Source organism: Erpetoichthys calabaricus, chromosome 3 (genome assembly GCF_900747795.2).
Source record: "Erpetoichthys calabaricus chromosome 3, fErpCal1.3, whole genome shotgun sequence".
NCBI lineage: Eukaryota > Metazoa > Chordata > Cladistia > Polypteriformes > Polypteridae > Erpetoichthys > Erpetoichthys calabaricus.
Window position 1 is genome coordinate 155,920,890 of NC_041396.2, and position 16,449 is coordinate 155,937,338.

Below are 16,449 nucleotides of genomic sequence, written 5' to 3' on the forward strand. Positions count from 1 at the left end.
GTCACTTCTTGTGTGATTTTGGGCTATACAAAAATAAATTGTATTTTATTGTATTTTTCCTTGGCTACACAGACTATAATAAGTCTAGAACCCCCTGGAACCTCTTTTTATAGGGCTAGTGCAGGGTGGAGTGTGGTGGTTAGTGATATGGTGCCATCTTCTTTTTAAGCATTTTTATAGTCACCTTGACAAATATTGATAATTTTACTTTACCTGTTGTTGTTTCTTGGTAGTTTAAAAAATACAAAAAAAGATTTTGTTAAATTTCTATTAAACCAATAAAAAGCCAAATTTATTCTCAGGTTAGGCATTCTCTTTCCTCTAAATTAATGTTTTATGTAGTCCATCCTGAAGGCTTGTTTAGCTTTGAAAATTTCCATACCTAACTCCAGTGTTGTGGTTGGCCAGAAATGAAAGTTGTGCATCCTTTCTTTTTTCTCTAGGTTGTACCACTTTATATTAGTGAAAATACACCTATAATATAGAACTATAAAACAGCATTGTTATCCTCTTATTGTGTGTGAGGTGAAACTTTATACGTTAAAACCTCTCCTTATAGCTCTTTTATATCATTAAGAGCTGAAACCCCTACTAAGAATGGCACAGTCCCTGAGCCGAAGAAAAGTCTACAGTAGCTATAAGCTTGTCCCAGTTCTGATGCATATGTGACACTAAAAAGGTTGGTGTGATTGTCTTATATATATAGATATTAGAACATTTTGAAGTGAAACCTCATTTAATAATCATAATAGGTTTAGATGGTTTTTCCTTTTCCGTTTTTTCCTCTTTCTTTTTTTAATAATAAAGAAAATTATATCTTAGTTAATTGAAAACTTTACATATTTTGAACCTCAAACTTTAAAGAGTGTGTACAGTTCATGTCATGTGGAACTGCTAGAGTGGCTGCCCTGTGTTATCTGTGAGCTCTATGAGAAGTTTCAGACACTTTTGTATACTTCTACGTTCAATTCACTGCCATTCATGTTATTGTAATGTTTAGAAAACTCTTAGAATAAAAACACTTTAGAAAACTACAGAGTTTTGTTTCATTTTAGAAATTTGAAGTGTAAGGACTGACAAGATCAGTTTACATACTGCATGTACTATTTTTAACCCAAAAATGAAATTTACATGAAACTTATCTTTAATTTACATAATTAATCTTTGTATGTTATGTTGGCACTGAGTATAACTGCCATTGACTCTAGTCAGTGGGAGATAATAAAATACAATTTATATTTTGATTTATAATTGTCATTATAATCCAGATCAATGTGAACTGTCAAATTCATGGACTTAGTACTTATATTGAACTAAAGCAGGAAATGCACAGGTGCGTCCAGTCTTAAGAGACGTAGTAAATACCTTATTCTCCATGAGGCTTGTGATGCTTGGTACAAAGTACTTACATTAATGAGGGTACACTCACGTATTTCATATTGGTCATCACATAGAACGTTGTTTAAAATACATTAAAATGTGGGGCTTGTGATCCCCAATGAAAATGTACTTCTATATGTAAACTCAAACAATTTGCAACGATCATCATAGTCTTTTTTTTCTTTCAGATTAGAATTAGCTTCAGAGGCAGTATGTGAAATAATTATGAATTGTGCTTCCCCCGTGATTATTGTAGTTTCCTTTCACAGCACGTAAATAGGCTGCTTTTGCTAAACTGCCCCCGTGTAGACACATACAGTATGCATGTAACCTTGGATTAGGTCTGTTTTCATCAGGTACAGCATACCCCATACAGGTGAGGTTTTTTTCCCATGACCATAATCCCTGCTGATTTCCCACCAAGACCTAAAGCAATATGATACCAAAATGTTAATTATTTAAATTTAAATATGGGGTAAGATATTTTCCTATACTCAAACAGGCAAACATATTTTTGCTTCCTGTATTCCTGTATTTCTTGACAACAACAAAGTGAATTAGGTTTGATAATGCCTGAACAAAAGAAATAAATACACTTGAAAAAAACACCCAGTGTGGCATAATAGTTAAAGCTTTGGACTTGATATTCCATCCATCCATTTTCCAACCCACTGAACCCACAGGAACCAATACCGGGCAGGGTGCGGACTTGATATTGTAGGCTCAAATCCTGCTATTGACACAATGTGACCCTGACCTAGTCACTTCACCTGCCTGTGCTCCAGCTAGAAACACAAAAAAATATAACCAGTTGCCTTGGATCAAGACATCAGTCAAGTAATAGTGTACTTTTTATTAAATCAAGAGTTTAAAGTGAAAGCTGTTTTAAATTTGACAGTTATATGAATGGTGGTAAATGGAACTTAAAACTAAACAAGACTTCAGGAATGACTCGAACCGAGCACACTAACAGAGCAGCATGAGACAATCTGTCTGCTCCATGCAAAGTATTAAAATACACATTCTTTAGGGCTTTGGGCTAAAGATGATAAAAAAACGTATCCCTTAAAACATTTCTCTAAATAATCATCCAGTTAACTGGCATTTATTTACATTTTCAAAGTTAACAGAATATCACTGTATGTATGCTTTATATACCTGTTCACGATTTATATTGTTACGTCACCTTATTCTGGCACAAGATCTTGCTTATTAAGCAAAGACATAATATGATTTGTGCTGCAGAACTATTCATATTAAGTTGTATTTATGTTACAAATATGTACAACATGTTAATTTTGCAATTACAGATGTACCTGATAAGGTTGCAGGGAGTCGGTGATCTGCGTGTTTGTTCCTTTGTTTTATCAGGTACATACTTTTAAACCTTATATTTTTATGTAAATCAAAATTGGTTTGTACTCTCAAATATATTTTGTTAACTTCAGTGTTTTTGTGATTTGTACCTATAGTGTAGCACCTTTTGATTCTTTCTTAAAGGTGATATGCCCTACACAGAGTGACTGAGGCAGTTGCTGATTTAAATGTGAAACTGATCAGTGAGCCTTTGAGCTACTTGTATGTTTTCTTTTTTTTTTTTGTTTGATCAGTATATGTAACTAAAGCTCGCATTTCTATATGCTATTATATATAGTAACATTGCTAAATCAATACTGAACCTGATCATATAGCTGAAAGCATCATCCTTTCATCTAAATTCTAAGCTTGTTTCTTCCATGAGTTTTCAGTTATCTGAGTTTATACCAGATGTACTGTACTCACAAGAGGGGCAAATCCAGCATAGGGGACACCTCAGTCACACCAGCTCAATTAAGAGGCACCAATCAACAACTCAGGCCACATCAACATGTACAGACACATGTACAGAGTACACAAGTTCTGCACAGACAGTGATCAGAATAGGATTTGAACCCAGGACTCTGGAGCTGTAAGGCAGCAGCATTAGTGCAAGCAACTCAGGCTTTATATGTTGCATATGGTAAATTAAGCATTTCTTAATTTCATTATTAATACATTTAGCCAGAGACCTTATTTGTGAACTATATCTAGATAGATAGATAAATAGAATTCTTTATTGTTATGCATACACATAATGAAATTTTTTGTTGGTAGGACTCGGCTTCAAGGCAGAATACTTACATACACAATACACTATAAATAATAAAATAAACACAATAAGTATAAAAGACAGCAGCAATAAAACATCATCAAGTCCAGACTTTTTTACCATTGGTTGATTTTTTAAATTATATAAATTGCTAATAATTGAAAGCAATAAACAGAATTATAAATTAATTCCAGGATATCATTTTATGAACTTTTGTTAAATGATTAACACATAAAAGATGTGAAGAGAAATATTAGAATGCTTACCTGTGTGCCTGTGATGAACCCTCGCTGTCTGTTTAGGGCACAATTGACAATGCTGGATATTAAAGTGTGATTCCAATGGTTTGATTTATCCCTTGAACAAGCTGTGCCTTTCAGTCAGTTTGGAACAACTTCAGCCCATGTGATAACATGAAAAGAAAATATTCTGCTTCCCATGTCACTGTATATTTCCATTACCAGTGTCAGATTGTACATGAGCAACAAACATTGCAGTTACCACAACATAAAATTATAATACATAAGAACATGTCAACAGATTTAGAAAAATACATTTTGTAAAAATAAAAAAATGGACTTTCATCAAGGATGAGTGTGTAATATTGTATTATTTTAGAACTTAGATCAACTAAAGCAGACCTCAGCATAACTTACTTCCACCTACAAGTACAGTATTTGATTGACAGCAGCAGCTCTCTTATTCAAGACAGAACCTCTTATGTGTGTTTGAAGGGTCGTTTGTTTGGTTATTTTATAAATTTATATAGGTATATATTGCCGCACCCACCTCATGACAAAACAGCTCAGGATCCTGGTTGGCAACCCCCCAGGCTTTTCCAAAGTACATACAGTTACAGCAAACAATAATTTCCTCAATGCTGTTTTATCACCGTACACCACCATGCACTCTGTGAAGTGTAGTTTCTGAAGTAATTTGAATAAATTGGATTACTTGTCTTAAGCTGTAAAGACTTCTGTTTTTGCTAATTTTTCTGTTGCAGAGCATTTGTTAGTCTGATATTCTTTCTTTGGGCTTCTGACTCAAACTATAATTCTTATGTTCAATTATATTTACATCATCAGTACCTTGCTGTGTCTTAGTATACATTGAGCATTGGTTGGCAGTCCTAATATTAATAAAAAAAAATAATCTTAGACCTTTGCAAAGTTCACTTTATGCACCAGCTTTCATGTGTCCTGTACCGTACCTGAATATTTCCCAGCTTCCTACAGAGAATGCTAAGATATTTGAAATCCATTTCTGGTGCTGAAAAATTTGAGATGTACTGTATATTTTTGCCTGTAATGGTATGATTTCAACATTTATGTCAGTCTGATGAAAAAAGGAATAAAATGCATTATATTGCAGAATATTATTGCTATACTTGAAAAATACTGCAAAACATAAAAAAATCACAATATTATTGTGCCATAACACAGCTGTCAAAGTAAGTTACTGTACGTTTCCTGATGGTTGCCACTGCTGCCAGTTTTCATGGACAGGGAACCATTTCCAGCCTGCATAAGGCTGGTTAGTTAAAAACTATACCTGCAGACTAGGTTGCTGTGTTTATTAGATGTAAGTTGAGATATGCTCATTCATGGCACCACTGTTTGATCTCAGTATTGATTGTTAAATAGGCTCACTCACTTGCCTAATAAAGATTCAGCCAGCCTTTGCAACAATGTGATCTGAGTGTGGGCTGAAGATCTTAACATGATGCCATGCAGAACTACTTCAAAGTTGTGCTCTTCAAAGTAAAAATTTCACCAACCATGAAAACTTATTTTGTGATTTCTCTGACTACTCACCAAACACAAAAAGGTGCTCTGACCTGTACTCCCACACAGATGTGAACAGAAAGCATAGTTCTCACCACTCCAAATCAGCATGACCCAAAACTCAAGATGCAGGTTTACGGCTTGCACAGATCCAGTAGTGTTTGAGCAAAGACTTTTAAAAACTACAAAAATACCCAGAAAGGAAAAAAGGAAAAGCATAAAAATACTAATCCACTGTGGCAGGTGGCTGATTGCGAGCCGCACCCAGCCACCTATTTAAGGAGTCTCCGCCCTGCAATCAAGGCTGGAGTCGGGTAGGCGGAGGACAAGGCCAGTGCAGAGGGGGCGAGGAGAGGCCCGAGTGTGTTGTGAAGGAAGAAGAAAGTGGCTGTTGAAAGCCTGGACTTTGGGGGACTGTGGGGATGTGGTGAGGTGCACATTAAGGACATTGTAAATAGTAGTGAGTATTTGTAAAATAAACGTGGTGATGGAGGAAACCGTGTCTGCCTGTCTGTGTCCGGGACGCACCCTTTCACACCACATAAAAAAAAATAATAATCCTCAAATATGTTAACATTTTTAATAGAAAGAGAGAAACTTTAAAAACAAAACTAAAGTAATAGATGTAAAAAAGACATTAGATGTTAAAAACGGTTTCATCAAGAAAAGGAAAACCAAAGGCTAACGAAACAAGTCCAGAATCCCAAAGTCAGTTCCCTGATCAGAGCCAAAATTCCCATAAGACAAATAATCTGTCCAAAAATCTTAGAGCAGTTTCCCAGCTGCAGTATCGGGTGACATCACCCCTCATCACCCTATAGCATCCGCTTAGGCCGAAAGTCACATTACACGACTTTTTGTCATGGAACACTAAAGTCGCTGATCTCTTTGCTGCACCATGTCAAGTTACACAACTGAAAATCACATGTCACATTTACCGACTGAGCACAGATCTTCCATCACAATTGTGCTCGCCCTTCTTTCTGACAGCCAATAGCATACTACCTACTTGACATGGCGGTGTTCGAAGGGTAAACAGCTCCAGCAAATCTTTGCTGTTTAATTTTATTTTCTATTCTGTTGTGGTATGTAAAATACGAGAAATCAGATAGATGAACTTCTCTTCTGTTTGTGAGGTTCAAAACATGCATGTTCTTTTGGATTGTTACATTCTATGCAGTGTACTTCAGGATGAGCATTCATTGGTTCATTAGGTTGTCAGTCCTCTCGCGTGTACAGCCTGCTTCTCTAGCCGTTTGATTTTATCCTAGCCAGTTACAGACTAGTTGGCCTCAGCTGTTGGGTATGTTCTATTATGCGATCGTCTTCATGGGAGCTGATGACTGCCTCCAACTGGCTCCAACTGGCTAAGATTATGTAAATGAAGACTACGACTAATAATTGCTGAAAAAGTCAACTGTGACATAGGCTTAGCACATCCAGAGTAACAGAAAAATAAACTAAACAAAATACTCATTAAGATAAACACTAAAATTTAAAACTATTTACAAAACATTTATTAACAAAAAAAAAACATAAAATCAAATTTGAGCCAGGGGTGAAACCATGGTGGTATCTGTCCTAGGCATTTTATAGGAATACTCCACCCTGAAATGTAATTTTTTATCTGAAACTCACTGTGTAAGTTTGAAGTAATGGCCAAGAAAAAATGTTAATCTCTTGTTTTCATGGAGAATGGAGATAACAAAGATCTTCATTTAATGGACTTTCATTAACACTGAAAAAGAGTAAAAAACAATATCAAAACATCCATGAAAAAATCTCAGGTTGCTTGTGTTGTGTAGTCCATGTATTAGGTATCCAGTCTTATGCTCACCATGTCCCAAACACATATATTTTTGCAAAAGTGTAAAACTGAGATTAAATTTTATTTTCTCAGCCATTATAATAAATAATGGGGTAAATGACAAATTTTCAAAAATATCATTTTTGAGTGGAGTTATTTCTTCAAGAAGATAAGCATGTAGACTTTTAGCCACACATGTAGTCTGTCATTAATTTATTCAGAAGTAGCCAACTATGCTTATATCACTTAACCTTGAATTCCTCCTTACCATACCTAATTTCAGATTAAGTGTGACATTGATTGTTTTTTGAGAAAACCTCTTCGTTTTCTATGGTATTTGCTTTGCATGTGTATGGTGTGTTAAGGACAGAGTAATAAGTTTTATTTTTCTGCACGTTGTGATAACATCATTTACAAAATCTGGTTTACAGTGTCTGCTAGTCACAGTTCTACAGTGAACAGCAATTTTAAGAGGTAGAAAGCATTTTTTATCTTGATTCAAACTTAACATCTTTAAGTTTAATTTTGGGTGGTGGACAAATTTGGAAAAAAAGATGCAATAATGTGTATTTAGCATAAAACAGACTAAGCAAAAAAAACGTTTTTTTAATGCATTGCTCATTTTAACAAATGTACATGTAATGGGTGTCCCTCAATAAGGAGCTATTTAGAATTGAATGTAACATCCCATTTAACGTTTAAAATTTTTTTAATCAGAAAATGTGTTGTATCATTAGATACTAAACATACACATGAAGCTTTCTGCTTTTCTAAGATTAGGTCAGTCTGCTATATTGATTCCATGAATATGGATGTGTGAGGCAGCATCACTAACTGTACACTCATTTCCACCACCCAAAATGACAAATATTAACACTGTCTAACTTCCTTAACCCAATTCAGGTTCATGGAGGGGCACAGCCTATCCTGGAACCAGTAGTTGCAAGGAAGGAATCAGCCTTCCACAGCGTGCCAATTCATTATTTTGAATCACCAATTTGCCTAATTTGTACATCTTTGGGAATGTCGGAGCAAAAAACAGAGGACTCCCAGAAAAACTCACACAGACATGGGAAGAATATACAAACTCCACATCCACAACAATCTGGCACATCATTGAAACCCTATGCTAGATCTCCAGTGCCATACATTGCACAACCATTGAAGATATATTGATAAATGAAAATATTATTTCACATTTCCTTCAAATTCTGGTTTATCAAGAAGAAAATAATGGCAACTGCAGTTGCTACACTTACATCCATCCATCCATCCATCCATCCATCCATCCATCCATCCATCCTCTTCCGCTTATCCGAGATCGGGTCGCGGGGGCAGCATCTTGAGCAGAGATGCTCAGACTTCCCTGTCCCCGGCCACTTCTTCTAGCTCTTCCGGGAGGATCCCAAGGCGTTCCCAGGCCAGCTGAGAGACATAGTCCCTCCAACGTGTCCTGGGTCTTCCTCAGGGCCTCCTCCCAGTTAGACGTGCCTGGAACACCTCACCAGGGAGGTGATCAGATGCCTGAGCCACCTCATCTGACTCCTCTCAATGCAGAGGAGCAGTGGCTCTAATCTGAGCCCCTCCCGGATGACTGAGCTTCTCACCCTATCTTTAAGGGAAAGCCCAGACACCCTGCGGAGGAAACTCATTTCAGCTGCTTGTATTCGTGATCTCATTCTTTCGGTCACTACCCATAGCTCATGATCATAGGTGAGGGTAGGAACGTAGATCTACTGGTAAATTGAGAGCTTTGCCTTGCGGCTCAGCTCCTTTTTCACCACGACAGACTGATGCAGAGCCCGCATCACTTTCGGATGCCGCACCGATCTGCCTGTCAATCTCTCGCTCCATTCTTCCCTCACTTGTGAACAAGATCTCGAGATACTTGAACTACTCCACTTGGGGCAGGATCTCGCTCCCAACCCTAAGAGGGCATTTCACCCTTTGTCGGCTGAGGACCATGGTCTCGGATTTGGAGGTGCTGGTTCCCATCCAAGCCGCTTTACACTCAGCTGCAAACCGATCCAGAGAGAGCTGAAGATCACGGCCTGATGAAGCAAACAGGACAACATCATCTGCAAAAAGCAATGACCCAATCCTGAGTCCACCAAACCGGACCCCCTCAACGCCATGGCTGAGCCTAGAAATTCTGTCCATAAAAGTTATGAACAGAATCAGTGACAAAGGGCAGCCCTGGCAGAGTTTAACTCTCACTGGAAATGGGTTCGACTTACTGCCGGCAATGCGGACCAAGCTCTGACACCGATCGTACAGGGACCGAACAGCCCTTATCAGGGGGTCCGGTACCCCATTCTCTTGGAGTACCCCCCACAGGATTCCCCGAGGGACATGGCCGAACGCCTTTTCCAAGTCCACAAAACACATGTAGACTGGTTGGGCAAACTCCCATGCACCCTCCAGGACCCTGCTAAGGGTGTAGAGCTGGTCCACTGTTCCACGACCAGGACGAAAACTACACTGTTACTCTTGAATCCGAGGTTCAACTATCTGATGGACCCTCCTCTCCAGGACCCCCGAATAGACTTTTCCAGAGAGGCTGAGGAATGTGATCCCTCTGTAGTTGGAACACACCCTCCGGTCCCCCTTCTTAAAGAGGGGGACCACCACCCCAGTCTGCCAATCCAGAGGCACTGTCCCTGATGTCCATGCAATGTTGCAGAGGCGTGTCAACCAAGACAGTCCTACAACATCCAGAGCCTTGAGGAACTCCGGGCGTATCTCATCCACCCCCGGGGCCCTGCCACCAAGGAGTTTTTTGACCATCTCGGTGACCTCAGTCCCAGAGATGGGGGAGCCCACCTCCGAGTCCCCAGGCTCTGCTTCCTCATTGGAAGGCATGTTAGTGTGATTGAGGAGGTCTTCGAAGTACTCCCCACACCGACCCACAACGTCCCGAGTCGAGGTCAGCAGCACACCATCCCCACCATATACAGTATTGGCACTGCACTGCTTCCCGCTCCTGAGACGCCGGATGGTGGACCAGAATCTCTTACTTACATGAATGGCTAAAAAAACAAATAGTTGTTATTATTTGTATAAATATCAAAGTCTTTAGATGCTCTTTAAACAAGAGGCTATATATCACAATGAATGAAAATATTATGTACATTTAATTTCAAAGGTTCTTGGATAAACATCGCAGTAATGAATTAAGTCTGTTAATAATGTTTCAGAGTGTTGTGAAAATGAAAAGTTATTATCTTTTATCTTTTGAAGTAACACTGCAAATTTTTATTTGTTAATGTAGACAAAGTCAACCTCATTGCAGTTCTGAAATAAAGTGAACTATCTTGAAATGTCGTAAATGGACAAATCTCTGGTACAGACCTCAGAGTGCAGTAAATTTAATGTACGCCACACCTGCATGGAAATGCTACGAATGTGCAGGGCAAATAAGGTAGCCACCCACGCCTCCTGAAACCTGATGTGAAATTAAATGTCTGCCCTTCAAGACATGTCTAAGACAAGTTATGAAATTCTAGTTAAGTCAGTTGATTCTATGATTTCAAGAATTCAGACTGTAGCATGTTACCCTGTTTCATTACTGGAAAATGTAATTAGATTATGCCAACTCATTACATTGTACCACATTACTCCCAGCTCTTCATGCCACCCTCTCTGTCCACTCTCGTTTGTTCATGCTTAGGTTAATAGTACAGGTCAATCAAAGCTAGGACTACCAGATTTCATAGTAGTACCTATCTACAACCTAGGAGATGCATGATCAGAACTTCTATACCATAAGAGACAGCTACACTGATTTATTATCGTACTGATGTGTTTGTGTTAAATTATTTATTGGCAGTCGGCAATTAGTAGTTACAGTTGTCCTTGTGCTGTATGTGTATATTGATCTTGTACTTGCAGAAGTGTCACCCAGATCCGTACAACTGATATCACTATGGCCAATCCAGCTGGCGTTGTGTTGTTCACCTGTGGGCAGTTTATCATTCCTCTGCCAGTAGATGTTTCTATATAAAACCCTACACTGCTGTATATATATACAACTATAAGCAATGTCAAAGCTGATGATGTGCCTTGTTCACTCTGTTGTCAGACGTACTGTGAACTGCCTACATTTTGATCTCGGCACAATCAATTTAAAGAACTATTAATGGATTTAAATACTTTTGGATATTATTAAATGAGAAAGACAATGTTCAAGAAAGCAATGGAAAGGAAGCTACTTCTTAATAATACTTGCCCTCTAGCTTTGGCCTTCCTTTTTGTCTAGAAGGTGACCAATGTATAACACAGACAGTGGCATCTGCAATAGAACATTTAGATTGTTTTTTAAAAAAAAAGAAAACTGCAAACAGTATCCTGACAGAACGGGCCCAAGTGATTTTCCAAGATCATTTTCTTAGAAAGTGAAAAAGTTTGATTTATTTTGAATGCATAATGTACTGACAAAATGACAAGTCACTTATGAATTAATTTGAACTTCACATATGTGATGTCTTCACTAAACGATGATATTTTACGTGTATTTTTTGTTGGGAAGCATGTTACTGCTATTTTGTCTGTTTCTACATATGCTTTAGTGAGAACTTTCAATTCAGTGAAGGGACTTTTGAATACTTTTTAAAGCTCATTTCAGTATGAACAAATGTCCTGCTGTATTACTGATGCAATCCTTACCTCAATTTAAAATGGCTTAGAAATGCATTCCTAGAAAGGAATCTGGTCAGACTGAACTGTGCTTACTGATCAATGCAGTTCTGTGTACATTGTGTTTCTGGTGTTGTAGAAAGAATGCAAATCTAAATGTCATCACTCCATCCAATTTTCCACTGTATGAACCAGCTAATTTCATAACAAGATCATACAGTGTTACTGTCTATCCTTGCAACATCAGCTATAAAGTAATAATCAAATGGAGCATTAGTTGATTGTAGGACACATTGATGGGCTCGCCATACTTCTTCATACTGGGTGAATGAAGAGACATCAGTCAGCCACACATGCATATTTTGAGATGTGAAAGAAGATCAGTAAGCAAATTCTACAGCAATGGCAGCCTTATATGGGATCTGAACAAATTTAACTGGAGCTTTGAGGTAGCAGCCATACTCCCCAATACATATATTTAATGTCTTTAATTATGCTGTTGAAAGTATACCGGGCAAAAATAGTGTCCATTTAGGGGTATTGTTTGAAAGCTTATGCAGTATTTGTAACTTTGTGATGTAGATAGAGATCTTTCCCCAAAGTCCTGCATAGTGTGTTGTGTAACACATTCACAATGGATCAGAAAATTAAGGCACATATCTTATATATATATATATGGGAGTGTGATTGAAAGATAATAAAAATACAAATATGCTTATCATCTTGAGAGTTGTACTGATTGCACTGACATGTTTCCTTCATAGCTGCAAGCTAATTTTTAATGTTATAAAATTGGCTAAATTATATGAAAAAAAGCCTTTTAGAGAAATAGCTTTTTACTAGTACTTGTCTGCTTGAGCCATATTCTAGCTGAAATAGCAAATTTCAGATGTCAAAATTACAAGTGTAGGTCTATATCTTCTTTAGTCATATACTGTTACATTCAAAGGAGGCTGGGTAAAGCATCGTCTTTAAATATTGGTGTTCATGATGGATGATGATTAATTGTCAGTTCATCACTTCCTAGTGTTTGGATTGTATGCTTCAAGAACTTCCTTCTTCAAAATAATATTCAACAAAAATATGATTTAACAATGAACTGCTGTGAGAAGTCAAGCAAAATGACACCTTTTATTGGCAAACTAAAAAGATTACAATATCTGTCATCTATCTAGAAAGATGTCTTGCCTGAAGAAGGGGCCTGAGTTGCCTCAAAAGCTTGCATATTGTAATCTTTTTAGTTAGCCAATAAAAGGTGTCATTTTGCTTGACTTCTCACTACATTCATATTGGCTAACACGGTACAACACCCTAGTACTATAGACAATGAACGTCTGGAATAATTTAAGAAAATAGTCATACTGTTTTTCTGTATACTATAGATTACCCATCCATCCATCCATTTTCCAACCCGCTATATCCTAACTACAGGGTTACAGGGGATGGCTGGAGCCAATTACTATAGATTACTTCAACCAATTTATAAGGTATACACAAAGGTTGTTTTCAAGTTTCTCATTTAAAATAAGGACATTTAAAAATTCTGGACATTAACAAGGATGGACTAATATTAAGAGAAAAAAGGAAACTAAATTAGGAGCCATGAACTAAAAGTCAAAACACATCATGGTCATTTTTGGGAATGTCATATAAAACAAAGTAACAGACACATTATTAGTTCTTTCTGAGACATCAGGTAGAGATCTGTGGCAAGCCAGCTTCAGAAATGTCAGGTTTATAATAGCCTGGCTTCAAGTTATCAAAGTGGTAGAGCTAAATTCCCTCTGGCACAAGACTGGAACTGTCTGCCTCTGCTTTAATTGTAAAATTGGACATGCTTATCACCTTCTTAACTTTGCTGCTGACATTGTCTTCTCTCAGGATCTTAGCAGGATGGCCAGCCTTTTTTGATGTAGGCATTGGCATGGTCATGCCTCACTTAACCTAATGCTCTTCAAGGCAATGAAGATGCTGTTTTATACCAGAAGGAAATCTTCTATGATGAGCCCCTTACTAACTAACAAAGTGGGCTTTTGATCCTTCATTTTGAATCGTCTTTAACAACACTCTGGCATTTACTAAAAACACAAAAGGCGTCAGTGAATAATCTTGATTCACTCAGTGCCCACTAATCTGTTCGTCAAACCTATACTAATCCCCAGCATTAAAGGGATTGTGAGTGTCTATTTCAGTGGCTGATTCCTTTTAAGAGCTGGAATTGTCGTCAAGTCTTTTAAAACAGCTTCCCAATGATCAATGAGCTTCTCAGTAGCCTTGGTTAACCAAGTAAGGCCCACCTGTAACAAGTTTCATCTGTTAGCCATCAGATCTTGACTTTCATGCCATAGAGTATCACTCTAGTCAATAAAACTATAAAGTACGATTTTTGGGCTCCAATTGAAACATTCCAGCATGGCTGGCTAAAATTAGCTGTGGGAAATTTGGGATGAAAGTAGAAAATATGCGGAATATACAAGTGGAAACTGGCAGTATATGCAAACTCGGGTTGAAAATATGCAGAATATACAAGTGGACACAGGCAGTATTTGCAAACTCGGTTGCCAGTCACTTCTCCCCAATCATTTGGAATATTCTGAACATTAAGGTAAAACTACTAAAGCTTCATTGATGTCCATTACATAGAAGAGGTTTGTTTCTGTTCTCAACTGCGGATAAAAGTCAAATGGGGTTCTGGCTGGTTTTTGTAAGTGAAATCGAAGTATGCTGTATAAATTGCATTTAATGATATTTCTAACAAACTCCCAATTGTTGCAGGTGTGTATAAGCAGCCAAGTATTATTGTGAGAATAAAGCAGGAGACAGAATTGATAGCATAGAGCAGGACAAAAGCTTAAGTAGCCATAGGGTCAAAACCAAAAAAATTAAAATCTAAATGACTAAATTTTAGGGCAGATCAAAAATGGAAATTTTTATAACAATGCTAAAGTCAGAAACTAAAAATGAATCATCAATGCTCGCTTGAAAGCTAAACTAACAGAAAGATTAAATCACTAGCAAGATTTTCATCCCATTTTTGGACATGTCTCTTTCACTGTGCCATCTTCATAGCATCTCTGTTTTGATAACTCCACTGCAGTTCTTTACATGTTAGTTTTTTAGCATAACATCCTTGTTAAACATTGTTAAAATAACACTCAATCCAAAAGCCAATTATTAAAATGAATTCTTCATACTAAAAATTTCCAACAAGCCAAAAATTCCACAGTTCAGCACTTTATAAAATTAAGAAGAGCCAAAACACAAATGCAGTCTTCAGACTTTCAGCGTTACCAAAATCGTGAAGTGTATTGTTCACAATTAAAATAAAAGATTGACTCTTGTTGATATTTGCTTTATATTGGTGACTGGTATTCAAGGGGCATAATCAGAGTGCTAAGCCAGTCAGGGAGCATATCAGATTTACTGCTGCAGTTGATGTATCTTGTTACCTTTGAAAATATCAAATTATTTGGTGTGGACTGCAGTAGGCCGCACCAGCCACTTGAACCTGACAAAGACAGACACCAGGCGCAAGTTTCATCACAACAATATTTATATAAAGTGGGAACGCTTTCCTAAACCATTCTCACAAGCAGCACAGTACAATGCAGCCCAATTTGAGCACACAGTACTTTCTTTACTTCTCCATTCTTGGCTATCTCTCCCTCTCTCCCTCTCCCTCCCGACTCTGGCTCCCAGAATAAAGGCAGGCAGCTCCTTTTAAGTTGCACCTGGGAGTACACCAGTGGATCATTAGGGAGGTGTGGAGTTACACCCTGGCACCCATGGAACCCAAGGAACCCAACAGGGCTGCGGTGAACTTCAGCTCCTAGTGTGGCCTGCAAGAATCTGTGGTGCCCTAATATCCCAGGGGAGCTGCCCTCTAGAGTCTCCGGAGGAGATAATGCCCTAAGCCCACTCTCTCCCCTGGTTCTTCCACCATGTTGGCATCCCATAGTTCTTCACTGTTTCAATGAATTGCATGCATTAAACTTCTGGCTGAGTGCTCATTGGCTCATCCTCCCTATGACAGTTTATTACCATAGCAAGTCGCAGAGAGTTGTAGAGTGCTACAACTGAAGGTAACTGGCACACACTTTTGACAGTCTCCAACTCGCTAAGGTTTTCTTAAGACTAATAAATGTAGTCTATGACTGTAAATCATAGCAAAGCCATGTACTTTAACTTCAGCCTAACATGAAAATAAAGGTGAATGACTTATGTGCTACAAAAAGAGTGGCTCTCCCAATTGACATATTGACATTTAAGTTGCAGGACTTGCGTTGATTGAGTTGGGAGGCTTATACAGTCATAACAGCAACAAGGCATATCATGGAGATGATGATAAATGATATAGTGTCGTGTCTAGCTTCAGGCATCTGCCAGGTTCAATGCTGCCAAGTTGCTTGAAGCTTCGTTTCACCTTTCTTGGTGTTTTGTCTGATGATCAGTGTCTTCAGTACGTTGTTATTCTAATTTCTTCCCATATTGTTTTTCAGATGTCTTGCTTTAAGCTGCATTTTGCCTTTGAGAGTACAGTTCAGCATTTTAAGTCATTGCAGGTTCTTGAGGAGTGTATTATTTAAACTTCCATTTTAAATACTTGAATGCTGTGTCTGATAGAAGAGTAAACTTTTGTTCCCCTGGTTGGAAGCATTTTTTGTGCAAATGTTATATGTTGACTTTTATGTACTTAGATTTTTGAAGTTCTCTCT

General features: G+C 37.9%; 1 protein-coding gene across 1 annotated transcript in view; it reads left to right on the forward strand.

Moving 5' to 3' along the window:
* The window catches only part of arid1b (AT rich interactive domain 1B (SWI1-like)), a 708,988-nt gene that overhangs the window by 522,468 nt on the left and 170,071 nt on the right, over window positions 1-16,449 (forward strand).